General features: G+C 42.6%; 2 long non-coding RNA genes across 2 annotated transcripts; one reads left to right on the top strand and one right to left on the bottom strand.

Annotated features, from left to right (window-relative positions):
- The first annotated feature begins 3,140 nt into the window (after nt 1–3,140).
- Nucleotides 3,141–4,756, top strand: LOC143208022 (uncharacterized). Its single transcript, XR_013008812.1, has 3 exons — nt 3,141–3,617; nt 4,231–4,321; nt 4,396–4,756. It is a non-coding gene; the product is annotated as an uncharacterized LOC143208022 (long non-coding RNA).
- Nucleotides 4,757–22,183: 17,427 nt separating this feature from the next.
- LOC143208271 (uncharacterized) lies at nt 22,184–24,081 on the bottom strand. Its single transcript, XR_013008880.1, has 2 exons — nt 22,381–24,081; nt 22,184–22,306 (listed from the first exon to the last, which is right to left on the bottom strand). It is a non-coding gene; the product is annotated as an uncharacterized LOC143208271 (long non-coding RNA).
- Between the last annotated feature and the right edge of the window lie 2,931 nt (nt 24,082–27,012).

The following is a 27,012-nucleotide window of genomic DNA, read 5'->3' as shown; positions in this document are numbered from 1 at the left end:
AAATGGTTAATTATTATAACTATCTTTTAAATTTTCAATATAGGCCCCACATAAAAAAGTTGTGAAATGCAACATTTAGTATCTATTTTCTCTACAATTCCGGCCAACTGCAATTTCTGGAAAAATATCTTTAGGATGACGGGTAATTCAGTGTCTATGATGTTTTGCGTGGTTAACAGACAACGATATAGGTATTTATTAAAACAATAACACGTAACAATAACAAAACAAAACAAGATGTAATAATAATAACAATAACGAGAAAACTAGATTATAAACGTTAATGACTATCGAGTACTAACAAAGTACAGAGATATAAATTAACGTAGCGCGGGCAACTCTAGAGCGATGCGTTCTCAACGAGTGCCACAAGCTTTTTTTCCACTGGTAAAAATCCTTTTTGGTGGGAGGATTAGCAACGTGAGAAAGACCGTTAAAATAAGGGGAGGAATTCTCCGTTCCTCAAGAGTAAGGAGAAAGTTTCCTTCCCCAAAACAATTCAAAGTCGTCGCTGCCAAGGACATTGCAACGGTTGAGTCAGGGTTCTGGTAATCGTCACTTTTACGACCGAATCCTCAACGCAACCGTCCACAGCGCGCACTTGAGAAGGATGAAATTTCCGCGTCCGGAAAGTCCCTCTTTCCAACGCGCCATGTCCACTACATATCTTTTCACATCGTGCAGTAAACTAATTTCTCCAACTTCTCACGAAAAGTCCAAATCCATATAGTCCAACATTAAAAAAGTTACAGTTACTCGAATTAATACAACCCCTGGCAGAAAGTTTCCGATCCGGAGGCATTGATACGGATTTTACAGAAAACTATTACTTTATGGAGTTGAAACTGATGGGAAATTAAAAGGGGCTTATTAAAGAATGAAGAACAACAAATTAACATAGGCTTCCATTTATTATAACAAAGAAACGAGAAAATAAACAAAATGTTACACGGAAAAAAGTTAATAGACCCATTAATAGATCTGCTGGAAGAAAGTTTCCCATTTGATTTACAGTCTCCGCAACACCAAATTTCTGCAACAATTACTGTTGGATGATTCTTATAGAGTTTTTTGCGCTGATTCCGAATCTGCCCTTAATATTTCTCCTAGATACAAATTTCGGATCACGAATAATAGATACAAAATTTGTAATTAGTTACTCGAAGATATAGATACACAGGGGACCACCTGTAGCGGTATTTTCGAATACCTCGAAACCATTCTGCACTTCGCAATCATAACTTAAATTGTGTTTCTTTTTTTTCAATTACAGAAAGTGGACAGCGAAAGTCGACAGCGCGAACTGCATCAATTCTTTAAGTTGAAAATAAATGTAGACAATTAAAAAATGTTTTTGGTTAAACTTTTCATTAAAACTCGAAGCAATAAGTATTTACCGAACAAAACGATTATAGATGCGGGATTCGATTCGGGGCCAGAAGATTCCCAGCCGTATACATATATGTACTTGTTTTGTTAACGACTACCCAACCTCTAAAAAATTATAAAAAAATTAAGAACGGTTGCTTCAATAATATCCAAGTACTGAATTCTTATAAAACTGGAGTCTCTAACACTTCAATACAAAACATGCATTTTCTTGGAATTTTTGGAGGTTTTCAATTTTTTAAAACATGTTTCCGTAATCCGAAAAATCTGAAAAAATACACATTAATAATCAGGATGAGACACAACTAACGTAATAATATAAATGTGGTCAACTGAAGACTTTGATGTATGTATATACATAAAATCGGCAATTTTATGTTTTCCGATTTGTTTAAAAATCGATTTTGCAACCAAAAATTTTGAAAAAAATCTCAGTAGTGTATGCTATTCGGTAGAATATTCATGAATTTTTTCATAATTTTCTGTTGAACATGACGTGACTAAAAACAAATTTGGTTGGATACTTCTGACCATCTTTTCCGGCTATACCTTAAGAATCAACGAAAACATTATTTAAAAAATACAAAATATATTTCTTTTTACATCGTTAAACCGATTTTTCAAAAAAAATTAGGCCTAATTTCTCTTCGATATCTCTTTTAGATCAAAAGTTATAGCAAAATGTGCGTCGCGCCGCGTGCTGTGCCCGAGATTCAAATGCGCGCCGTCTCCAGATTCCAACTTTTCGCCTCATCCTTCCGAAACTTCGGCAACGTGAAAATCGACGGAACGCGTCGGCGTCGATCAGTCGAGCAGGTAGTCACACGGACATGGTAGAGGTACGTTTGTTGTGTAGCGCGCGTGCAATCGAACATGCACCAACACGGGCAAGCGCGGTCGACACCGCTCACGGATACGACGATACGTCAGGGAAGGGGAAACTGCCGTTCAGTTTTCAGCAGTTTTCAGTTATTCTCTCAACTCTCAACCAGTGTCGCCAGAAAGTGACCGAACCGTCACTCGAGGGGAATACAAGGTACCCCCTCTTTGATGACCAGAGTAATATGTGATACGTTGCGCGTGCGCGATGGAGACGCAACAACGACTGACATTTCGCAGGTTTTAGGTTATTGCCGCGTATCGTATCGTACCTATTATGTACATATGAATCATGTGGGTCGTTCTAAATAGAGACTGTAAATATTCTTTATTATAAATAAAATTAATTGTAACATGTGGGAGTTTCAGTCGTGAAGCGAAGTATGAATGCTTACTATTTATATGTACAATTTAAAAAATCTTGAAATCTGTATGTATGTAGTACTGAGTTACATTCCAGTAAAATCAATAAATCATAATATATTTTAACACTGTTAACCCTCATACGCACCTCAAAAATAGTTGCATAAAACAGACTGGGATAATAAATTCACTCATTTTTCTTCTACATGATAAACTGACAAATTATGTTTTATTTGTAACGTTAGATTTTAAAGAAATACAACTCACAACATAGACATAAAGGGATCAATAATTACATAGTATGTGAAATAAGTAAATGGGTGAATTTTACGCGGCAATAACCTAAAACCTGCGAAATGTCATGTCATTGTTGCGTCCCCATCGCGCACGCGCAACGTGTCTTCCATTCGCCCCACTAAATCCCCGTCGCGCATGCGCAACGTGTCACATATTACCCTGGTCATCAGAGAGGGGGTACATCATTTCACCGTGACTCCCCTCATCTGGCGACACTGCTCTCAACAGTTCTCAAGTTCTCGTTCGCTTAGCTCGGTCGTAATATCTGTGGTTGTCAGGAGGACGCCGCCGCATGTCACATTGTACTTTCACTTTCGAGATATTGTCGTTTAAAGTTTTGATCACTAATGCTTTGACAAGGACATTGGTTATAAATTGTATTATTTTTTCGAGCCTTTTGAATTGATTTTCGTGACGTTTTTTCTGGTAAATACCTAATTCTACACTATAAAGTTCAATAAATGCATAAACTGAAATTTTTTGAAATTGTGACATGCAGCGTTTTTCTTGACACAATCACAGATATATTTACATAACTTCGCTCTGTGGTTACACGTTACACTCGCGAGTGCGGTCTGCGTTGCGGCATTTGACTATTTGACTATTGATTAGATTGACTTGCTTGGATTATGTGATTACGTGGATTACTTGGATTACGTGCACTACGCGGAAGGAAGGAAGAACGGAAGGTATTTGTACATATTTATATTGGTTAATCGGTTTCATTTTGCTCAAATGTCTCCCAAAATCTTCGCGTGGAAAAGCGTGAGAACGCTTGTCGGCACACCACGCGACAGTGCCATTTGCCATCTCGTATGAGGTGCTACGGGGCGAGTATGTTCACTTCAATGTAGAGTCCAAAATAGTAAATTGTTTGTTTCTTTATCACTTTATCACTCTCTTTTCATTATCATTATTATCATTTATCACTTTAAACAAATCCAACACAATTCAGCTTTGGCCCATTCAGATTAGAATTAGCTTAGCAATATTCTAAATCGGCAAAATGATGGCTTAAACCAATTCAGTAAGGCAAGTATTTAATCTCCTTCACTTGCTTCTCATCATCGAATTTTTTTATTTCTGGTAGTACATTCTTTTGTTTGTAGTTCAACTTAATCGATTTTTTATAAATATCATTGCAATATTTGAATCAGTTAGGTATATTAGTTGATGAAAAACGTCAGAAGACCTTTTGTAATTGTAGCACCAGAAATTAGAAAATTCGTTGAGATGAGCAATAAGCGAAGAAGATTAAATACTCACCTTTACTCACTGTGTAATTGAAAATCTAATTTACAGAACAGAGGATAAATATAATGTGCTATCCAGGGAAGGAGGAGAAGGAAGCTGCGGCAACCGGGGAAGAGGAAGACCTCTAATTTTTCACGTGGTACGTATATCTAATTATGCCATTCAACGCACATGCATATATTGTACATTACTGATTTTCTTCGTATTTTTTAGGTATCCCACCTATGCCAGAACGTGCTACGGGCCACAAGTTTCGGGAAGCAGAGGCAACAACGTGTAATAATCACAATATACAGGGTGTTCCGTTTAAATACGAACACCTAAATATCTCTTCAGGTTATTGTGATGCAAAAAATATTTGTTACGTAATGTGCATGGTGTCAATGGACCAAATATCTGGCACACCGTGCACATTACGTAACAAATATTTTTTGCATCACAATAACCTGAAGAGATATTTAGGTGTTCGTCCAATAATAAAGCATAGTAATAATAAAAAATTATAATATTTATTATATATATATATATATATATATATATTCCTTGTGTCATTGTCCATGTGTCTTTACCAACTCCCTGCGGCGTATTAAAAAATAAGAAAAAGTAAATTTTCTTTTCCCTTATACGACACTTTGTCTTTTTTGCATGGGGACATTTTAATCTTAGCTTCCATCTCTTGCAATCGATGCAGAGAATTTTTATATTGCACAGATTATTTTTTTTTTCGTTTTCTCTCCTTGCATGTGACTGAATATTCATTCAAAAATCAGTATTGTCGGTAAAAAGGGAAACTGCTACATATTTGTACAATAGAAATCTACTTTATCGACATCTGCCACATTAGTGCGATCTGCCCTTACCGACGGCGATGCCCTGTATCACCGACGAGATACTATTAAAGACTGCCAGCACCGACGAGATACTATTAAAGACTGCCAGCCTTATGGGAGTTGGCGAGCCCGAATTTTTCGGTGTTTCTTACGCCCTCTAGGATATATTCTGGTTCCATCCAGAGAAACAGAAGGCCAACGACGGCATTTTGTCGGTGAAGAAGACCACTGAGGAGATTCTCGTCGCGATGCATCGGCGAGAATGCGAATTATCACGAAACTATATCGATTATTATTAAATGTTACATTCTCCGCCATATTTCAGACGATGTTTTGGCATTATTCTGGCACTATTTCGAATTTTTAGCGACGTGGTATATCAGATCACTGTAACTTTCACGTTATCCCCGCGCCACCGACGAGATACTATTAAAGACTGCCAGCCTTATGGGAGTTGGCGGGACTCGAATTTTTCGGTATTTCTTACGCCCTCTATAATATATTCTGGCTCCATCCAGAGAAACAGAAGGCCAACGACAGCATTTTGTCGGTAAAGAAGACCACTGAGGAGATTCTCGTCGCGATGTATCGGTGAGAATGCGAATTATCACGAAACCATATCGATTATTATTAAATGTTACATTCTCCGCCATATTTCAGACGATGTTTTGGCACTATTTTGGCACTATTTAGAACTTTTAGCGATGTGGTATATCAGATCACTGTAACTTTCACGTTATCCCCGCGCCCACTCGCGCCCACTTACTGGTCCCGCGGAATAACACAGGGGCTGGCAGTCTTTAATAGTATCTCGTCGGTGCCCGCGCCCGTTGCGCCCGGTTACCGGGCGCAACGGGCGCGGGGATAACGTGAAAGTTACAGTGATCTGATATACCACAGCGCTAAAAGTTCCACAATCGACGAGATATTCGTCAAGTTGAAGAAGAATGATATAGTAGAATGCTGACATTACCTATTCTGTAATTGCCTTGTAACAGACCTACATAACGTAGGCCTGTTACGAACAAACCCCTGTCACACCTCCACCGGTTATACACAACGACGCGAATCTAGTAACGTACCACCGGCCTCCTGTCATAACAACAACACCGCCTGTACCGCACGTACCCCGCACCCAGGCCCATATTCCAACGGGAATCCAAATCAAACTTCCAAAATACCGTTCAGAAGAAGGTATACGTCACCATCAAAATACCGCACCGCACCACCGTCCCTTACCACCGAACCGTTCCTATAAAAGCCGTCGCGAACAGACTAAAATCACCTGAGTCTGCCAGCAGTTATCCAGGGACAACATCGTGCGATATTCCAGTGCTGTGAGTATTCTACCTGTAACCGTTGTCCACGTCTCCGCCGTTATCGGCATCCTGGTTCCGCTGGTACGAGCCGTGCTCTACCTCGAACACCCGGTGCGTCACCGGTCTCTTTCGCTAGGCGCGTCGCCTCCGAGAGTCGACAATCAAGAAGCGGTGTGTCACCCCTTCGGCCTCGTCGGAACCCTGCCGTCCTGCCCGTCCGCTGGTGCGAGCCGTGCTCCACCTCGAACACCCGGTGCGTCACCGGTCACTTTCGTTAGGCGCGTCGCCTCCGAGAGCCAGCGAACAAGAAGTGGTGCGTCACCCCTTTGACTTCGTTGGAGAACCTCCTGTCCAGTTATCCTGTACTTCCGCTGGTGCGAGCTGTGCTCCACCTCGAACACCCGGTGCGTCACCGGTCACTTTCGCCAGGCGCGTCGCCTCCGAGAGCCGACGAACAAGAAGCGGTGCGTCACCCTTTGACTTCGTCGGAGAGCCTCCTGTCCAGTTATCCTGTCGCTCCGCTGGTGCGAGTTGTACTCCACCTCGAACATACCCGGTGCGTCACCGGTATATTTCGTGAGACGCGTCGTCCACGAAATCGGCCGAACTAGAAGTGGTGCGTCACCCTTCGCCGTCGCCTAAGAACCGCCTAGAAAGTCACCCTCGTGAGGCGAGTCGCCCACGAGGCCAGTCGAGCCAGACAAGGTGCGTCACCTTGACCGAACTCCCTGAACGACTGTCCGGAGGAACTTCGATGACCCGTGCGTCACGGACATCGAAGGACCACTACAACCCGGCCTAGGTAGGGAGATCACGACGACAGTCGCGATCTAACCCTACTCCTGTCCATCCTGCCTGCACCCTACGCCTCTTACAGGTAGTACTCTCACGGTCACACGTTTTAAACTCACGGGCACCGTAGCACTATCACCGTGCACTATATCCTGAGGAACCGGATCCTGAGGCACCGTAGCTTACGCGTCCGAAAGGCAGCGAGTATAATTTATTTACCCGCAACCGACTCGTCTCAGTTAGTTCACCCGTACCGACTCCGTTCCTCGCGTCGTCACTCCACTTGTCGTTTAGAACCCTGGGTCGACGAGCTGTTCAACACCAAGGAGCCCGAACGCGAGGAAGCCGAACGACGACGAAACACACCTGTTTCATGGCGCCCGAACAGGGACTGAAGGAAAGGCATCCGCGTCGCGATTAGCGACAATTAGCTTTTCAAAATAAACGATCACCGGTTCAACACGGTAACGCGCGCGTAACCAGAGGACCAGTACGCCGCGTTATATTCCTGAGCCGCGTTGAACCGTGACCGCGCCGGCACACACACGTGTTTCGTACCCCAGACGCCATCTCTGGATGCGCACCGGTATTACCTGCCCCGAGAGTCGAAATTGCGAACACACCGTTGCAAACCCCCGCCGAGGAAATCGGTCAACCACCGGGACTACGGACGAACACCGTCAACAGTGGGCCGATCTGATTAACCTGCAGATCACCGACCTCTTCGACATGACCGAACCGAAGACCCCGCAATTTTTAAACACCATGCAACCAGGCACGTCCCGACAAGCCGACCCAATGGCCGGCACCAGTAGAGCGGCCGCAGAAGAGCAAGAAGACACCGGAAAGAGAATGGACCGGATGCGCAAATGGGGATGCACGACGGACGGCAAGGACCCTTTCCGGTTCCTCGAACGGATAGGGGAACTGGCCCATTCATACCACATCTCCGACGCAGAATTACTAGAAGGGGTGCCGGAACTTTTGCGAGGAGATGCCCAAGACTGGTACCGGGACAACCGCTACCAGATCAGCACATGGGAGGAATTCACCGCAGACTTCCTGATGATCTACGCCGGTCACAAGACCCCGGTGCAACGAGCACGTGAAGCACGAGCACGCGTACAGAAACCCGGAGAACCGTTCCATGAGTACATGAACGCGCTCACCACTCTCATGAGACGAGCACTCATCCCGACAGACGAATATTTGGAAACCATATATGAGAACATGTTGCCAGATTACACGGCCATCATCGATCCAGAATCGATTTCCAGCATCCGAGACCTGCTCCGACACGTGCAACGCATCGAGAGAGCCATGGAGCGGAAAAACCAAATGCAACGGACGGCCAGCCGGCCCCTCGCCGCCGCCACCAACGAAAACCGGGACCACACACCAAGCCAGCACCGCACCGAACCAATCGAGGCACGACCAGCCCAAACGAACAACACACCCCGCGGGGAAGGGGACGCCAGCGCAATCCAAGGTGACAACGGCAGCAATTACAGCCGAATGACACACTGCTGGCGATGTAAACAACGGGGCCACACCCGTTTCGAGTGTAGAAACGCCTACCGGAAATTTTGCTCGCGATGTGGTCGAGACGGAATACTCACGAAGGAGTGTCATCCACCGGGAAACGACGCACGGGGCTCGTCGCGAACGGGCGAACGCCGGCCCCAGACATAAAGTATACGCCCCGCCCCTTCCTACCGATTCGAATATTAGGAAGGGAAATCGACGCCTTGCTCGACACCGGTGCCCAATTGTCTTGTATCAACGCCGAAGCGTACGAATGGGCACTCGAACAAGGCATGCAAGCATCCGAACCAAGCACGCTAATCAGCCTAGCAGACGGCACGAGCATGCAACCCGCCGGCCGCATACGACTATCATTCACCGCACTAGGCACCGAAAACCAGCAGGACTTTACCATACTGCCGAATATGGGTCCGCCAGTATTACTGGGCATTCAAGCTATCGCGGCACTCCGAATGAACCTGAAGCCGCCATACGACATAGCAACCTGGCCCACCGCCTGCTTGTCCGAACCATGCCAGCAAATGGGCCTCCGTGTACCAGATGAAGGTGCCCGCCGACAGTTCGACGACTTCCTACAAGAGGAAATGAAACTGTTTGAAGCGGTACCGGGACGAACAAACCTCATCGAGCACCGTATCAAATTACTCTATGAAACACCGCTCAAACAGCGCTACCAACCCAGAAATCCGGCAATGCAAGCGATAATAAACGAGGAAGTTGAGAAAATGCTCAATGACCGAGTAATAGAGCCGTCCAGCAGCCCGTGGAGCTCACCGGTGGTAGTTGTGAAGAAAAAAGACGGAAAGCCCAGGTTCTGCGTCGACTTTCGTCGACTAAACGACCGATCCGAGAAGGACGCGTACCCATTGCCACATATCCAGGCAACTCTCGACAAATTACGAGGGGCGAGGTATTTGACTACCCTCGATCTAAAAAATGGGTATTGGCAGGTCCCACTCGAAGATACCAGCCGACCGCTCACCGCCTTCACGGTACCGGGAAAGGGTTTATTCCAGTTTCGAGTCATGCCGTTCGGTCTACATTCGGCACCCGCCACATTTCAACGGCTGCTCGACCGAATAATCGGTCCTGAACTCGAACCATACGCGTTCGCATACCTGGATGACATAATCATCACCAGTAAGACCCTCGAGGAACACCAGCGACATTTACGAGAAGTCTTTCGACGCCTCCGCGCAGCCGGACTCCGCCTGAATCCCGATAAATGTCGGTTCTGCGTTAGCAGCCTCCGCTACCTCGGACACATTGTCGACCAGCAGGGGATACGAACCGACCCAGAGAAAACGAGCGCGATCGCAAAGATAACTGCACCAAAAAACATACGGGAAGTTCGACGTTTTCACGGCATGGCCTCATGGTACCGGCGGTTCGTACCAAACTTTGCGGAAATAGTAGAACCGCTCACGCAGCTTACACGGAAAAACGCAAAGTGGAAATGGACCGAGGCCGAGGAGAATGCATTCCAGACACTGAAGGAGAAACTGGTCACCGCACCAGTACTCGCCTGCCCGGATTTCAAACAGCCGTTCACCCTCCAGACCGACGCCAGTGACCACGGCCTGGGAGTCGTGCTCACACAGGGTCCTGCCAACGAGGAAAGAGTTATCGCATATGCCAGCCACACGCTGAGCACCACAGAGCGAAACTACAGCGCAACGGAGAAGGAGTGTCTGGCCGTCGTCTGGGGAATTCGGAAAATGAAACCTTACCTAGAAGGTTACCATTTCACGGTTCTCACAGACCACCAGGCACTTCGTTGGTTGCAACAAATCGACAGTCCAACCGGACGACTGGCGAGATGGGCCCTCGAACTGCAACAGTACGACTTCGACATCCAGTATCGGCCAGGAAAGCTGAACCATGTAGCCGACGCATTATCCCGCATCGAACCTGTACCAGGCGTCAGTTTCCTCCGCACCAAACCGCGTAACGACTCCTGGTACGAGAAGAAGATGGAAACCGTGCAGCACGACCCCGCCTCAGTTCCCGATTTCCGGATTTACGAGGGAAAACTGCAACGACGAATACCGCATCAGCTCGATTACAACGAGCCAGATTCCGGAAACGCATGGAAAATATGCATACCGGCGATCGACCGAGAGGCAGTGCTACGGCAATTTCACGACGACCCCACCGCGGGACATCTAGGAATCGCCAAAACGAGCGTCCGCATTGCCCAGAGGTACCACTGGCCAGGGATGTTCCGAGACATCGCACGACACGTTCGCAGCTGCGTCAGCTGCCAACAATACAAGTCACCGCCTGTACCGCCACCAGGACGCCTCCACGCTAATCCCGGGACACAACCGTGGCACACCGTGTCCGTAGATCTGGTTGGGCCACTGCCGCGATCACGCCGCGGACACATCTGGCTACTCGTCGCACTCGATCGCTTTTCGAAGTGGGTCGAACTTACACCCCTTCGAAAAGCCACCAGCACTGCTGTCGCCGCGGCGATCCAGAAGGATATTATCCTACGTCACGGAGCGCCACAGATCATTATATCCGACAACGGACGCCAATTCATTGGAGAGGCGTTTACCAGTCTACTACAGGCAGCCGGCATCACGCACCGCCGTACACCTCCGTATGCACCACAGTGCAACCCGGTCGAGAGAGCAAACAAAGTCGTGAAAACAATGCTAGCTCAGTACGTCGGGAAAAACCACGACAGCTGGGACGAAAAATTAGACGAGGCAAGGTTTGCCATCAACACCGCATGGCATGAGGCGACCGGATACACGCCGGCATACCTGAACCAAGGCCGAGAGTTAAGAGTACCAGGACAGCAAGCAGCAGACGAGCCAACCGCCACCCCGCACCAACGCTGGAAAAATCTACGAGAAGCCCAGGAACTGGCCAAACTCCACTTAGCGCAAGCCGTCGGCAGACAAGAGAAATATTACAACCTGCGACGCCGCGAGTGGAGACCGGCCATAGGGGATCGCGTTTGGAAAAAGGAACATACACTGTCCGACAAGGGAGCGGGCATAGCTGCTAAGCTAGCCCCAAAATATAGCGGTCCCTATACGGTACAACGCATAATATCGCCAGTTATCGTTGACCTCCAGGACGGAAGGAGAAAATGGATTCGACACATCCATATCCAGGATCTCAAACCGGAACACAGCCCCGAAAACGACGCTCGCCCGGAGAGCACCGAACCGGACGCGCAACCAGATACCCCCGCAGAACAGACCAGGGTACCCGCACCTGCCCCTGCCCCGACGGCTACTCCGGCCCCACGCGGCCGAGGCCGACCCCGGAAAATAATCCAGAGCATTTGTCCAGTTCACAGAACCAGTTCAGTTCACCAGCAGCCAGGCACACACAGCCCAAAGGAGCCGCGAAGCAAGGAACCAGGGAACGAAGGTTTCCCCACACCCACAGACCACCGCGACACACTGACGCCAATACGGTACCAAAGGAAAAACGCGACGTGCCCAACAACATGGTACCTACTACCAAATGGCCGACGCATTGAGGTACCACTACGGTTGACCACCTCCAAACGCTTCCTGGCGTCTATAGGGGACGAAGGTGGGTCCTAAAATTCGATCGAGCCGGACGACTGAGGCGATGCCGACAACGAAAGGGGAACAACAACGACGCAGCACCACACTGACACTACATACACACACACACCTATTGTTTCTCTGATACCAACCAGTATTACGAATTTCTTTTGTAACAATGTATACCAAACCTGTTTCTTCTGAATAAATCAGTCTCGCCGCCTTTCGCTCGTCACCCCGAAGAAGGAGGGGGGTGTAACAGACCTACATAACGTAGGCCTGTTACGAACAAACCCCTGTCACACCTCCACCGGTTATACACAACGACGCGAATCTAGTAACGTACCACCGGCCTCCTGTCATAACAACAACACCGCCTGTACCGCACGTACCCCGCACCCAGGCCCATATTCCAACGGGAATCCAAATCAAACTTCCAAAATACCGTTCAGAAGAAGGTATACGTCACCATCAAAATACCGCACCGCACCACCGTCCCTTACCACCGAACCGTTCCTATAAAAGCCGTCGCGAACAGACTAAAATCACCTGAGTCTGCCAGCAGTTATCCAGGGACAACATCGTGCGATATTCCAGTGCTGTGAGTATTCTACCTGTAACCGTTGTCCACGTCTCCGCCGTTATCGGCATCCTGGTTCCGCTGGTACGAGCCGTGCTCTACCTCGAACACCTGGTGCGTCACCGGTCTCTTTCGCTAGGCGCGTCGCCTCCGAGAGTCGACAATCAAGAAGCGGTGTGTCACCCCTTCGGCCTCGTCGGAACCCTGCCGTCCTGCCCGTCCGCTGGTGCGAGCCGTGCTCCACCTCGAACACCCGGTGCGTCACCGGTCACTTTCGTTAGGCGCGTCGCCTCCGAGAGCCAGCGAACAAGAAGTGGTGCGTCACCCCTTTGACTTCGTTGGAGAACCTCCTGTCCAGTTATCCTGTACTTCCGCTGGTGCGAGCTGTGCTCCACCTCGAACACCCGGTGCGTCACCGGTCACTTTCGCCAGGCGCGTCGCCTCCGAGAGCCGACGAACAAGAAGCGGTGCGTCACCCTTTGACTTCGTCGGAGAGTCTCCTGTCCAGTTATCCTGTCGCTCCGCTGGTGCGAGTTGTACTCCACCTCGAACATACCCGGTGCGTCACCGGTATATTTCGTGAGACGCGTCGTCCACGAAATCGGCCGAACTAGAAGTGGTGCGTCACCCTTCGCCGTCGCCTAAGAACCGCCTAGAAAGTCACCCTCGTGAGGCGAGTCGCCCACGAGGCCAGTCGAGCCAGACAAGGTGCGTCACCTTGACCGAACTCCCTGAACGACTGTCCGGAGGAACTTCGATGACCCGTGCGTCACGGACATCGAAGGACCACTACAACCCGGCCTAGGTAGGGAGATCACGACGACAGTCGCGATCTAACCCTACTCCTGTCCATCCTGCCTGCACCCTACGCCTCTTACAGGTAGTACTCTCACGGTCACACGTTTTAAACTCACGGGCACCGTAGCACTATCACCGTGCACTATATCCTGAGGAACCGGATCCTGAGGCACCGTAGCTTACGCGTCCGAAAGGCAGCGAGTATAATTTATTTACCCGCAACCGACTCGTCTCAGTTAGTTCACCCGTACCGACTCCGTTCCTCGCGTCGTCACTCCACTTGTCGTTTAGAACCCTGGGTCGACGAGCTGTTCAACACCAAGGAGCCCGAACGCGAGGAAGCCGAACGACGACGAAACACACCTGTTTCAGCCTTATAATACTATATATAATTCTCTTATTGCATTCTTATTTTCCTTATTATCACCATTGTAATAATTGTTTACAATATAATCGATAGTTTATAGATGTAGGAAAAATGGAAGTAATTACTACGTAATATTCTACAAATGTATTGGAATTTAAAAGTAATTTGAACATTATTGCGTTATATATAAAATAATGATTCTTAAAAAATATTTTGTTATGTTGTGTAATGACAAAATTCAATCGTTCTTATTAAGATCCTTAGTAGGAAACAGAAAATTAATTTTTTTACTTATTTATCCCATACTTGTAATGCTCGACAGCATTATTGACTGCAATTATTAAAGTAGAGGTAGTAACAAGATAAAAGTATTAACTAATTAAACTAATTTTCGACGGCTCCTATCCATACAATGTTATTTAGAGGCAGTATTTCGTACGAAGATATCTAAAAAAATAATTCTATTTGACTCTATACGAATATTTCTTGCACCATATATGACGCTATTTAAAAAGTGCGTGTAACATTATTTTATTTCATTCTAAACTGAACCACTTCCTGAAACATGATTCATTTATGAGTACATTGTGCGACGAGGCGAAGAGCTAGCAGACGAAGTCGAAGTCGAAATCTTAAAAGAATAAGGACTTCCCGCGTCTCTTTTTTCCCGACGCTGTCCTTCATTGTGTCCGAAACTTGCGTCGCTCATTGCATAAGCAAATATCATCGGAATTATATAATTTTGGTATCATTTTCATAAAAAGAAACAAAATTCACCAAATATGTTAAGGAAAATCCTATAAAAAAGTAATGATAAATAATTAAGCTTTGTTGTTTGATTAGTAGTCTCACACCGATATACCCGACCCGACCCGTATCATGTTACAATGTTTCACTCCATTCCACGGCGACCGAAGCCCTCGAGCTTCACTTCCCTTTTCTCCGTTCGTCATCATAGAATAGTGTTTCCTGAAAATTGAATGTCTCATATCTGGCCAGACTCGAGTTTTCGACATTTATAGCAAGCTTGCTATAATCTTATCTTATATGTCAAAATTTAGTTTTCTATTTAAAATATTTTGTTGTTAAAACTCATTAATAGTTTTAAATAGTACTTGAATATATTTAAAATAATATTGGAATATTGGAATATTACAATTTGGAATGAAGGGCCCAGCCGGACGAGGTAGTCCTTCGAATTATTTAAACAGCCGTTGTGCCATTCAATTTTCGGTCGATTTTCCCCATTTACTTGCATTAATTTAATCATATAATTGCATTTAATTGAAATTGATATTTGAGATTTTTCCCGATTTTTTGGTTCAAAATGTTAATTACACACAAAGTGAAAAACACGCAAAAATTCGACAAATGCAGGTTTTTTAGAGAAATTGAAAAATAGCATTGTAATCATATTTTTAGACTATCAACATATGTACCAGAACTTTTTTTACGACAGCGCGTAAACGACAAGGACTGAGGTACGAGGCAGCCGACACAGTTCAAAAGGCTGCGTACCGATTACATCAATGCACATAGGAAAGTTTTTTATTTTTCAATCTTTTTTTACGGAATTACCAACGTATTTGTGAGATTCTTCTAATTAAAATGAGCCTAAATACGGCACAATTTGAGCCATATTTACTTATTTAAAGTGTGATCATAATTACCTAATATAGGTTATTATAATAGGTCATTTAATATAATATATTTATACTTATAAATAATTTAGGGATGTGCGGGCCGCTCGATGTTCGGGTTCGGGTCGGGTCGGGTCGCAGAAAGTCCGGCGGCCCGTCGATTCGACTTCGAATTCGTCGGGTGGGTACGAAAAGAATCGAACAAGTTCGGGCGGACGAGTTATTGCGTTATCCGAGATTCAAATACTCTGCGTTCTGATGACATAGATAATGGTAATAATGGTTTTCTTTCTTAACTTATAACGTGATTTTTAATATACTTGGTTTTTTTAGAACTACATTAGGTATATTCGCCAAACACGTGCCTGCTCTTTATATGTATTAAAGCTTGAATAATGCACGTTGAATGTGAAAAACTTAAAAGACAATATTTCTAGCTTTTTAACGAATTTTCTCCGAATGAACTTAGATATGTATCGATAATATCATTAAAATATCCTTACGGAAGTTATACAATACACCTAGAAGATTACAATATGGTAAAGTATGGCAATAATTCAATGACTCCAAGAAAAATGGAAAACTTAATGACTCCGAGAAAAGTAAAGAACTTAATGACACTGAGGAAAATGAAAAATTCAATGACTCCAAGAAAAATGGAAAACTTAATGACTCCGAGAAAAATAAAGAACTTACTGACTCTGAGGAAAATGAAAAATTTAATAACTCTCAGTTAATAAGCTGTCTTCAATACCTCTTAAGAATGCAATTAATCGCATGTAGGGATTGATCAGGTGTTTCTCTCTATATTAAAAAATATTTAAAAATCCTTTGACAAATCTGTTTTGTGGCGTCAGGATACTGCTGTCGATATTCCATCACAGTTTGTATAGTATATATTATTTCTCCTCTTTGTTTCTATATAAAATTTTATTATGATCCTCCATTAGTTTAACGCCCCGTTCAGCGGTATCATTGACCACCTTCAGTCTATGTTTCAGTCAGACTACTTATTATTCATAATAACTTCTTTTTCCGATATTATAACTGTTTTTCTTTTGTAGATTGGAGCATATTAATGAATTTATTTATAAGAGAGTAGAGAGACTTCCAGGATTGCAAAATATTCATTTACTCATTTCTCGATAATACAAACACGGGGTTTTTCACTACTCAAAAACGCTAGATAAAACATCGATCTAGGGCGCTATCTGCCTCAAAAGTCCTATTTTTTCGTTTACGAGGCGTAATTTGCATTATTCGGCAGCATGTAGCTATGAAAATAGCTATACATATGCGCAGTTGTATGCTTCCGAATAATGCAAATTACGCCCCTTAATATCTCTGTCAGTTATGTATGTATGAAAAATCTCTTCAAACAAAAGTTGTAGTATATAAGGAGGTGGATATAGTATCAGAGAAAAAAAATTTTTTCAAAGTCATTATTTCAAGTTTTCAAGGTCACGGATGTTTTTCTATCAACAACTGTTTATGCTATATATGGATTCTTAAAGAGAAAAAAGACAAATTCAACGATATATCATAACGTCTATTTATGTCAAGATTTAAAAAATTCAAAATTTTCAAATTTGCTGCGCCTCATTTTCCCATGATCCAATCGGCCCCAACATTTTTCCAGATCATTTTCTCAACATTTGTTACAATTCTGGTTTACGGGACCAAAAAATTTCATGGTCGAAAAATAAAGTCCAGCCTAATGTACATATATGTAAATTACGAAAAGCAGTAAAGGGTGCTTAACGTCGAAGAAGAAAATCCTGGTAATTAAAACTTAATATGTACTACATTCTACGTTATTAGGATAATTGTAGTTTAATTATGATACATTTTATAAGCAATGAAATTAGAGCATCATTGCGAAAAAAGATGAGTTTACAATAACCTCAATATTTTATGAAATTCTATTATAATTATAGTTATGACTGTATTTTTTTATTATAGGAAGACAGAAGATCAAATAAACTTGTGTATGCTAGTATAAAATCAATTTATATATATTATACAATTTATTTTATTATTTGTTTGACAACTAAATCTACAAATTGTTTCATAAACTAAAAAATACTTCCTGCATTTTCGTATTCTCCAATCAGTCCAAATAAATACCATCAACCTGTTCTCGATCATATACCTATAGGTATAATAAGGTATTAATATATTTTTATTAATGCAATTATGACAGTAACAAAACGTTTCTATTTTAAATGAATACATATTTTGAACATAGTTTTTATATTTTTAATTTTTTGGAAGGTTAAAAAATGTAATTAAAAAAGTAATGAAAAATAAAAATAAAAAAAAATCCCCGCTGCACGGGGACTCGAATGCTAGCTCCAGATTGCCATTCATACGCTCGACGGCTCGACAGCCGAATTTCAGTTTCGTTTCCGCCGTAAAGCAATACAACATGGCAACATGGCAAGTGCTAAAAATAGATTGTGGCTGGCATAAGCGCACAAGCAGCGCACACGGATATAGTAAAGGTACGCTGGTGAGTGTAGCGCGCGGGCGCGTTGCTAACACGATACATACAGTGTCTTCTGCACCGACGAAATGCCGTCGGTGGCCTCCTGTTTCTCACTCCAGTCAGAATATATCCTAGAGGGCGTAAGAGAACACCGAAAAATTTTAGGCTCGCCAACTCCCGTAAGGCTGGCAGTCTTTAATAGTATCTCGTCGGTGTAACGGCATTCGCCGCATTAATCATGTGGAAATGAGAGGGTGAAGGGGTCACCAATGTGGAGTGACTGTATCTTCCACCGTCTCTTCTCACGCGGTGTACCGATTATAAACTGAGGGTCACCAGTGTAGGAATCTGCCCGTGAGCCTACACTCTCACGATGTATGAAACGGTCAACGAAGGAGATCGTCGAGGAAATTAAATGCTCCAATATTTCACCGTTTACCACGATTTATTATCGCGGTAGAATCAACACAATACAACAATACAGAAGAGGAAACTGTAGGTACAATTTCGAACGAACGTAACCACAACGTGGTGAGCAAGTAAATGTTTAAAGTATCGCAGGAGCGCAGAACGAAACGTTGTTGTCTCGTAGAGATCGAGAAACGAACAGGATGAGCGTAATAGCTCATCCCAGCGTTTCTCTCCGAAGCAGCTTGTGCGCAGGCGCGGAGCCTCGCCATTGGGCGAGTGCAGCGCCGAGCCCACAATCAGTGCGACCGTGCTGCCATCTTGCGGGGAAGCGGAATCCAGGATAGAGTGGCGTTCCAGTTGGACTGCAGAAAGCTGCATTCCCCGTGGGCTGCATCCAGACGGTTCCAGGTTGTTCCAGGTGGAGTCAACCTATGCGCGTTTTCGTCACTCCCCGTGGAGTCCGTTGTGCTATCAGGGGGGTTTTTCAGTAGTCAAAAACGCCAGATAAAGGTCAATCTAGGCAGCAATCGCCCTCAAAGGTCTTATTTATTAACTTATTATACTTTTGTCGGTAACAAGGGAGACTGCTACGCATTTGCAAAGTACTGCCACATTGATGCAACCCGCCCTGTGTCGCGCATGCGCGAGAAAAGTTGGGCCCAATCGAAGCACTGATTGGCCACATTAGTGTGATACCGTGCTGCCCTCTCAAAAACAGGCTGAATCCCAGCTCGGCCGTCAGGCTCTGGGCTCGAGCCCCCGGCAGGTGAAAATCGCGCCCTTTTGTGCACAGGGGCCAGGCTAAATCGTCCTGATTTGGTCTCAACGCTGAGCCAAGCATTGCGTTAGCCCGTAACGTGTCGGGCTGGGGCTCGGCTAGCTGGGTCCGGCGGTGGGCTCGGGCAGACTGTGCCGTCGGGGCAACAGCTGAATTCTCGTTCTGTGCGCAATCCATTTTGTGTCCAATTCTACATGAGCGCAATTCGTATTCTGTGGTGTGCAATCCCGTTGTGCGCCAAACAGCCGTGTGCGCCAAAGAGCTGTATCCAATTGAGCGTGCGCCAAAGAGCTGTGCGCCATCGTCTTGTGCGCCATCGAAGGCCTCTCATTGGCGTTTAGGAGGTTTATTGTCAATATTTCGTCAATGTCACTAGAAAATGATGCGTTATGGTGCAAAATTTTTCGCCCATGTGCAGGCGTATCTATATTTGTCTATATTACGATGATGAGGTAGCAGAACCCTGAGGTAATTATATTGGCAGGAATGTACCGAAACGATCTGTTCCGGACAGAAAGACTCCAGGACATGTCCTACGAGTTACAAAACATACAGAAATACACATTTTATACATTCATTTTGCAAAATCTGTTCGGCTTCGACCGACGGTCGGAGGCGCCTGACGCTGGAACCGCTCAGTAATCAGCGCGCGAGGACGGCAATGAAAAGGATCGTGAGAATGAGGGAGGAAAATTACCTTCAGAGTGAAGTTCACACTGCACTTTATTGAAATTGTAGCTATCAACAGTCGTCGACGAATCGCAATTCGGAAATCTTGATCGTGCGAGACGTCTGCCTTTGAATCGCGACGGAAATCTTGTGCGACTCCTTTACGAGGGCCGCCGCGAACGGAGATCTTCACCGCGTTCGGAGGAAAATCTTGACGCGGGCAGACGCACGAATCGCGACACGAAAGAAGACAGCTCGAAGGCAACTCCAGACGAACTTCGAAGAAGAGTTGCGATATAGAAAGCGCAGTGATTGTCGCAAACGTAAAGAAGAGAGATTGAGAAGCTTAATTCGGAGAACTGAGTCGAACAGACGAGGCGCCGTCGAAGGAGGGCCTTTAAATATTCTACGAAACGGCAGGCGGGGTCGCACGCGATTGGTTCCGGATCGATCGCATGATCCGGTAAGACGCAACGTTAGAGATTCAAACTATGGGATTTACCGGCGATGGGCGCTTACAAACACCTCGCGGCCGTACGCAACGGTAACGAGCGATCGCTACGCGACTCTAAACATTATGAAAAACAGCCAGAGCAAGTGTAGCTCGACGGTTGGCGTAACGGCCGGCAAATCCCATAATTCGAATCCCGAACAAAATCAAATCATACTACTTTTTTAAAATTCTGCGGGGTGCTCAAGGTACCCCATTTAATCTAATTTACTAAATATATATAAAGAAAAAAAAAACGCTGCGCATACGCGAGAAATCTTGCACCATATCGCATCATGTACAGACAAAATGGCTAGCGCACTGATTATTATTATTTCAATTTTGTGCCTAATTAGCTCTAATAAATAATTAAACGACGCTTCATCCATGCGGAGGAAGTTTCTGTAATCGTTTGGCTCTGTAACTCTGATAAAATTTAATAAATTTTCATGAGTATAAAGTGATCGTAGTTTATACCACTCTTTAGACCAGCGTCTACTCCTTTTTTTTTATTTTTTTATTCCACAGACTGCCAAAGTTAAAAGTAACGCCACGTCTGTATTGTTAACCATTTTAAAAAGTTAACTTCTAATTTGAAAATCGCCACGTCACGTCGTAACAAATTCGTCACAATGCGCAGTCGCCGCATTGATAGCTAGATTGACGAGATTATATTGAAACGTATTGACGGGAGCTTCAATATTACATATTGTCAATCTACATTGACAATATTATTGAACGTGTAGGGGCCGCTTTACTCGATGCCCGTCGGGCTTGCGCATATTGCTGGTCATCAGAGAAAGGGTACTGTATTCCCCTCGCGAGTTTCAAGGTCGTACTCGTCTGGCCACTCTGATTCTACAGCATTCTACAGGATGTTCAAGGTAGCCCACTTTATCGAGAAGTTTACTTTATCTTTTATCTAGAATTCTAATAAATCTTGCACAATATCTCACCACTGATCGTGTCACTTGAATAATTTGTTTAGGGATATTGGCGCTGCTGCACCATCCCCACCTTAGACACTTGCCTAGAGAATATGATCCGACGAGGTTGGTAGCGCCGATTTCGGCAAGGCAGGCGGGAGAAATCGCCATCGTGTCTCTCTGTTGTTGTCTGATCCAGTCTGATCATCGATCGTGATTGATCGTGATAGACGTGTCTCAATAGTGTTCTCAATTCGATATTAAAGTTAGTTTTACATCTTCGTGGTGGTTAACTGCAGAGTAGGCTGCATAATAATTCTGTTTTAACTCGCGGGACTCTTTAACCTACAAGTTACATGGAGACTAATCCAGAGGAAGAGGATTCTATCCTGGACGTCTCCAGAGGACGAGCTCGCTGGTGTACCGCTGATTGCGTGAAGCCATCGACCTCGCGTTTTTACCAAGTTCCTGTATCAAGTGGCCACCACGTGCGTGAGAAGCCACCGACCACCGGCGCCTTGACGTATATCAGCGTGTTGCCGGTTTTGCGCTCGTTCCAGCTATGCATGCGCCAACAGGTATGATTCTGTCTATACAAAAATTCGCGTCATTATTGTAAATGTTCATGATATCCGTGCGGTATGTACCTCGTTGCGAAAATATCGATTGCGAAAATATCGACGAAGCCACATCGTGTTTTGGTTGATTCAACCGTAATCGTGACCTTCGCGAGGAAGTGTTCCTGCCGTGACTTTCGGTACGTAAACAAGTGAAAACATCTTTTTCGAAATTTGAATAACTTTATTTTGTAGTAAACTAAGTACAAAAATTTGTGTTTTTACATATAAAAAAAATTAATCTTCATCAGATTCATCTGATAAATCTTCATCTTCTTCGCTACTAACATCACTCTCATCTTCATCTCCTTCATTTTCCTCATTCGTGATATCTGACTCTGTAATAACATGAAAAAATTAAATAAATTGCCGATTGAACAATTAATAAATAACAATAGTATTAATAGGGTACCTTGTAAGTCAGAAGATAATTCTTCAAAAGATGGACTTTGGGGACCATCAAATCAATAATATTCATATTTGCCATCAATTATTGTCCATCCATAATTTTCTGGCAATTTTTCCATGGGGCACCGCATGTGTGCATTACACCATACATTACAGATGAATACTGTTCTTTTAATTTGTTGCAACAATTCTTGTTTTGTTGGTGGCAAACTGGAAGGATCATACCCTACGATTTTTTTTTAATTTCTTCATTTTCATTTTTTTATTTATACCCTTTTTCAAATAATTCATACCGTCCTTTGTTGATATCAGTTTTTGTTTTTAATGAGTATACTGTACATACATACTCTTCAATAATTCAAACTACCTCATTCGATGTTGTTAATGCTGTATGTTCACTTCGTAGGAGTTGAATAAAAGCCTCTTGACAATTTTTATTTTTCTCTAAAATATTGAAAGGTCTCTTTTTTTCCTTTACGAAAGAAAGCAGCATTGTAATCATTCCTTGTACAAATATGGCATATGGCGAGTGACCAAGATAATTGATCTCCAAGCTTGGCATAAATTTCATTTATGTTTAAGTACATTTTTTTTTACTTGTGCTTAAATTAATTATTATTTGAACTTGATCTTTTAAATACTTAAAATTTGCCAACATTATTACTGGTATATCAGAATCTGTACAATGTATTTGCACACGATAGTTAGTATTAAATTGACAAACGTGGTACATAATTTTGGTGTCAGCTGCTTCATGATAACAAGAGAGGTTATAGTCAATGACTCTATTTATTTTATTTTCACTAGACACCTCATAAGTGTAACATTAATCATAATTAAGTTTAATAGTCTTTCCTGTGATCAATGTAATAAATTCGTCCCTTGTCCAATCTTTAATTAAAAATTCTACAAATTTTTCTTTAAAGTTGTTACTTCTCAATAATTTGCAGAAATCTGCGGGACGATTATTGTCTTTACGTATAACGTCATACTGTGTGTCCTCTTCACCTCTCAGATCATGTTCAAAATCTTTAATACTGGGTTTTTTGTACTTGTCAAATATAATATGTACTTTTTTTCTATTATATGTAAGTATTTTTAATATATGCTTCGAGATTTTACCATAACTGTTTGGAAGGTTCTTCAACGTATGTAATAAATAAAATCAATCAACTAAGTGAATGTCTGCTTCTGGAGGATTTACGATTTCAGTTTGATATTCTAGTAATTCACTAATAAGTTCCATTAGTATGACAGAGTGAAAACGGAATAGGGGCTAGAGGATAACTTCATGCTTTTTCTATATCAATTTTATTTTTTACTGACGCATAAAGTAGATGACCAAAAACATCTCTTTGCATCTTAACTTCTTTCACTTTTCCATCAATTTTGATTTTTTGCGTATTCTTGTACTCAAAATTAATTATTTTATTTTTCTTAATGGCTTTATCAAACCTATCTGGTGTTACTCGAGTCTCAGCAATGAAATTCTTATGTTGTTTTTCGCCCTCGATTTCAACTGATTATAAAAATTTATATATTTCATCGTTCACCGACTGACCTTTCGATATATTGTAAAGATGATCTTCTGACAGTTCTAACGCAAAAGGGTTGGCGTACTGCTTTAGTAGTCGCATCAGTACTTCTAAGTTTTTGGTAGATTTATTAATTGTTGACTTCTTTAAATCTTTCGTAATATCATCTGTTGATTTAATATCACAAAACTCCCATCACTTTTGATATAACACTCGTACGTAGTGAATGAGTAATTGACCATTTTTGTCTTGCAGAGAACGAGTTTCTAACGTTATTAATAATTCCAGAAGCTTTAGAAGCGGCATCAGCATTGATTGTTTGCTCAAGTGTTAAATTTACCGGGATTCTTGAAAACGATTTCATTGTTCTTCGAATGCCCAAGAAACTTTTTTTACAATCATCAAGCAATATGGGATGTGTAGTTTCAATACTTATCAACTTATCCCAATAAACAGACATATACCTTGCATAATTATAGTGGTTAATTGAAAAAAAACATTTGTTATTTTCGGTAATATGTGTACAAACGAATTGAAGTCACCCATACGAATACTATATTCGAATTGAAGATAATATTCAACTAATTTTGTGTGCATTAAATAAATTTGAGGTGTTTTACCATGCCTTCCATTTAAAGTTTCACACATTTTTATATTTTTCATATTTGTCAAATAATTTTTTAAAAATCTCATTGATTATTTGTGGCATCATTTCAAAAACAGTGGATTCAGATGAACTTATTCTGAAAAATGAACAATTACTAAAAAATACAAAAAATTATTTCATTAACTAACCGTGAAGTGCATGGCAATGGGTCCGGTTCTACATTTGGAGCAGACGTTAAGGATATCGAGGGATCGATGATTCCAGTAGATTGAGATGCTGATGATGTCAAAGCTGGCTCAGTGCTGTGTATGAGAAATTATTTTTAAAAAATTAAAAATTGTTTATATGAGAAACATGCAAGTAAATAGTGTCTACATAAATATTACATAGCATCATCGCTATTGAAAAAATATTCTCCTATATTAAATTATATAATATTTAGTAAAATAGTCATATAAGAACATAAATTTAAATGATAAAAAATTTAGTATATATGTTGCATATCAATGGATAATATAATTTTTAAGTATTCCCGAGAACAGTCGAGCATTTCCGAACATATTCGAATTCTCCGACTCTTGATCGAGTAAATTAGAAACACGTGGTAAAATTTACTATTGAATTAAATATAGTTATATTAAACTCCGAATTTATTAAGAAAATATGTAAAATATAATGTACTTTCTAAAATTATTGTTTAAAGAATGTAACAATAATTTCATAATACTAATACTCGATTTTTATACATAATTACGTGAAAATATGAGAGAGAGAGAGAGAGAGAGAGAGAGAGAGAGAGAATTTAATAAATTATTTTTCATTTATTTTAAAATTAAAGTGAAAAAACATTCGATCGACTTACCTTTCATAACACAAATATTTAGATTTCACTCGAAATTTTTTGTAGCAAGAGGAATGATCCTATCACTTCGTCATTCCAACTTTCAGGCAGTACAACATCTCGATATTTGTGTTGATGATGCTTTCGAGCAGATAAAACAGTTTTGCAAGAAAGCCAAATGTCTTTATTCAATTTCTTCACTTCTTCTCTTTTCTCTCGAAAAGTGGGGTTTTCACAAAGCAAATCACACAAAAAACGCTCTATAATTATTTTGCAGCACAAAAAAACACGTGGTAAAACAAAAAATCTGAAAACAGATTTGGTTGGGACGAATGCGTCGCAACACACAGTAAGCAATGCTCTGCGCATGCGTACCGTATGACTCAGCTATAATAGCAAAATGCAGAAAATAAATTGATTTTTAAGGGGGAAGCTCGCACTAATATCAGTGCCACCGATGAGAATATCTAACTCATCTGTGTCAGTTTTGCTATGATTCCACGATGACAGCAGTGCAGCAGTGAAATGTTGCACAATATCACAGCACTGATTGACAGTCCTCCTGACTAGGCGCCATCTCGTCTAAGCGAACTGAACTAAAATTGGCTCTATACTGGCTCTGCATCAGAGAGGACCTCTGTCTTCATGGGGAAATCTATGCTAATGTGAATGAAATCACGCGCCTCGACTTTTTGTCCTTATACGAGCATATTTTGAGCTGCACAAAGGTCCATTTGATAGAGGAAGGTTCATCACGAGTCGCTCTTCTCATCATATCAGTCAAAAAAGTCTCTTTGAGACAGAAAAATACATTGAAAGCTGCGGTTATTTTTCTCTATTTTGTCTTTACTTTGGGCACTCACATTATTAGATATAAACATAATCTCGTTAAATCATGAGAAGAGCGACCTGTATTTAACCTTCCTCTACAGAATGAGTCCTCACCCAGCCCAAAATAAGCTCAAATAAGGACAAAAAGTCGAGGCGCGCAAACCCACGTTTCGACCAAAAATCTAGTAAGATTCTAGTTATTTTCTAGTTACTTCAGTAGGGTATAGTTCCCCCTTAATTTCATGAATTTCAAATATGTATTCAATTGGAGGACCGGAATAACGCGCCACGCAATTTGTAGGACAATGTGGCTGTTAAATTATATAAATATTAACTAAGCAACAGTAAAAAAGATCAGCTAGTTAGTAATCATTTTTGTTGACCTCGTTATCGATACATGTTTGAAGGAGGGGACTCTTTGATCAATCCATACATTTTGTAGGACAAATATTTTTTCGAATAATTTAGATAATTATCTTGAGATTTAACAAAAAAAAACCCAGTTAGTAATAAATTTTTGAGAATCGTCAAATCGACATATTTTATCCCTGCTATCCCTGTTAGCTACCACAATCGAGAATTTTCGTATAGGAAATTGTTGGGCGCTCATCAAAATGAAGCTACTCACGGAAAATTAGCTTGATAGTAATCAATTGTAAAAATGGACCGTGGATCCCGGACTATCTGTGTTTGTTCTTCAGAGATTTCTTCCCCCTGAACTCTATCTTTGCGAATTTTTGTTTCGCAAATTGGTCTTAATTTAGACAGAGTTTGACTCACTGCTAAGACATTTTTGAAATATATACGTTTAAATCTGAAAAT

This window comes from Lasioglossum baleicum, chromosome 1 (genome assembly GCF_051020765.1).
Source record: "Lasioglossum baleicum chromosome 1, iyLasBale1, whole genome shotgun sequence".
NCBI lineage: Eukaryota > Metazoa > Arthropoda > Insecta > Hymenoptera > Halictidae > Lasioglossum > Lasioglossum baleicum.
This window is presented reverse-complemented; position numbering and strand designations above follow the sequence as displayed.